The 2894-nt window shown below is 47.1% G+C and overlaps 1 non-coding gene across 1 annotated transcript; it reads right to left on the reverse strand.

Moving 5' to 3' along the window:
* Positions 1–449: 449 nt before the first annotated feature.
* LOC134898901 (U1 spliceosomal RNA) lies at positions 450–615 on the reverse strand. Its single transcript, XR_010172590.1, has one exon. It is a non-coding gene; the product is annotated as a U1 spliceosomal RNA (small nuclear RNA).
* Between the last annotated feature and the right edge of the window lie 2279 nt (positions 616–2894).

The raw sequence follows: 2894 nt of genomic DNA on the forward strand, positions 1-2894 counted from the left end.
AAGGTCTGCAGCAGACGGATTTGCATACGGTGATGTCATCCAAGCAGTGGGCCAAAGTTGGCTGGAACCCTCATCTGCATATGAAAAGAGAAAAGGGGCGCTTGGATGACCCCTAGTTCGCATTGAACACCCCCCACCCTCCTTTGGTGTGGGGCTCATGTTGGCCATGCCCCAGCCCCTGAAGCATTCAAGCTGATTTCTTGCTGCAGCTGGGCACTGTAACAGCTCCAGAGCTGCTCTGTAAGGCAAATAAAAGGGTGTGGGCCCTGCAACACCACCTGTAGTTCGCATTGTGCGTTGGAAGGCACAAAGTAAGCAGACGGGAGAAGTCAGGATAGTGCGCAAGGGCATAGAAGGGAGGGGCTCAAGAAAAGAGAAGTGGAAACAGACAGCAAACTAGGCTGGAGAGAGACCTGAGACAATGAGATCTAAATTATACCAGAGCCAACCAGGGGAAAGCACAAATGCAGTCCCCCCCCCTACCACAAATTATGCAGTCGAGATTCCCACATTTGGGGAAATCACAGAGGTCAGCATACCCAGAATGCAATGAATGAACCTCACCCTGGGAAAACAATCTTCATGACCATGGTATCACCTAAGCAAAATAAGTATGATTTGAGATAGGGCTGGGGAGGGCCGCTGCTCAGGCACACCTCCGTCAAGTAAAGGAGATTCAACTGAGGCAGCACAAGGGAACTCTCATCTGGGGACAACAACTGCAGGGAGAACACATTTTCAGACGAATGTGTGAGGGCAGAAGGCTGCCTAATACTGAAGCACCCCCCAAACAACAAACCAAATGCAACAACTAGTGCAAGCATTCCTGGGGGAAGGCCTGCAGCAGATGGATTCGCATATGGTGATGTCATCCAAGCAATGGGTATAGTTGGCTGCAACCCTCGTCTGCATATGAAAAGAGAAAATGGTCACGCAGGGCATGGCGGCCTTTGTGGGGTTGCGCTTGGATGACCCCTAGATCGCTTTATACACCCCCATCAGTGTGGGGCTCATGTTGGCCATGCCCCAGCCCCTGAAGCATTCAAGCTGATTTCTTGCAGCAGCTGGACCCAGTAACAGCTCCAGAGTTGCTCTACAAGACAAGCAAAAGGGTGTGAGCCATGCAGCACCACCTGTAGTTTGCATACACACATATATAGGACATCATCTCTTATATGCCCCAGGGGCAATAAAATAGTATCCTTATCTAGGGTATCCGTCCATGCCGCTACAGCACTACACATACACACCCAGGCCGACGCAATTGCCGGTCTGAGTAAGGTACCTGAATGTGTATAAATGGACTTCAGGGTAATCTCCTGTTTGCTGTCAGCAGACTCTTTGAGGGTAGCCGTATCCTGGGACGGGAGGGCTAACTTCTTGGATAAGCGTGTTAATGCTTTGTCCACCCAAGGGGAGGATTCCCATCGTAACCTATCCGTTGATGGGAAAGGATACGCCATAAGAATCCTTTTGGAAATCTGCAGGAGATTCCCAAGCTTTTTCACATAACTCGTTCAGCTCGTGTGAGGGGAAAAGGTTACCTCAGGCTTCTTTCCCTTGTACATATGTACCCTCTTGTCAGGATAGGGGGCTCCTCTGTGATGTGCAAAACATCTTTTATTGCCATAATCATATATCAAATGTATTTTGCCAATTTTGGCTGTAACTTTGCATCATCGTAATCGACACTGGAGTCAGAATCCGTGCCGGTATCTGTGTCAACAATCTGGATAGTGGGCACTTATGAGACCCTGACAGTCCCTGCGACATAGGATCAGGCATGGGTTGAGACCCTGACTGTCCCAAATCTTCAGCCTTGTCTAATCTTTTGTGCAATGAGTTTACACTAGCAATTAAAACATTCCACATATCCATCCAATCAGGTGTCGGCGGAGACACCACATTCATTTGCTCCCGCTCCTCTCTAATATAGCCTTCTTCCTCAGACATGTCGACACACGCGTACCGACACACCACACACACAGGGAATGCTTTTACTGAAGACATTTCCCCCACAAGGCCCTTTGGCAGAGCTGGCCCTAACCAATATGATGCCCTAGGCAAGATTTTGCCTGGTGCCCCCTAGCACCACCGCTGGTTCCGCCTCTGACCTTGCACCTCTTTCCCAGCACCATCAAACCTCACCCATAACAGTACTTATTTTGGTGTTTGTACCCCCTATATTTTAAACAGGAACAGTTCGCACATTTGGCGCACAGTCCAAAAAGGGGTGTGTTTTTGCTGGCAATGGGCATGTCCACACAATAGTACCCCCAATTAAAATTCCGCCACACAGTACTGCAATTTTATTCACATTTGATCACGTGATAGTGTCCATAATTCACATTACATCCCACAGTAGTATCACTTTACCTTATAAACGTTACTTCGTACAGTAGTGCTCCTTATTCACATTACATCACACTGAATTGCTCCTTATTTACATTACACCACACCCTATTGCTCTTTATTCACATTAGACAACACAGTAAATGCCCTTTCTATACGCAACGCTACATATTAGAGCACCTTATACACATAATGCCACACATTAGTAATGCATTTATACACATAATTCCACACAGTAATGCCCCTTACACATATGAGACACATCATTAATGTCCTTATAAACATAATGCGTCTTACACATTATGACAACCTTTATTAATGCCCTTTTACACATAATGGCCCTCATTCCGAGTTGTTAGCTCGCAAGCTGCTTTTAGCAGCATTGCACACGCTAAGCCGCCGACTACTGGGAGTGAATCTTAGCTTATCAAAATTGCGAACGAAAGATTAGCAGAATTGCGAATAGACACTTCTTAGCAGTTTCTGAGTAGCTCCAGACTTACTCGACAACTGTGATCAGTTCAGTCAGTTTCGTTCCTGGT

This window comes from Pseudophryne corroboree, chromosome 3 (genome assembly GCF_028390025.1).
Source record: "Pseudophryne corroboree isolate aPseCor3 chromosome 3, aPseCor3.hap2, whole genome shotgun sequence".
Taxonomy (NCBI): Eukaryota; Metazoa; Chordata; class Amphibia; order Anura; family Myobatrachidae; genus Pseudophryne; species Pseudophryne corroboree.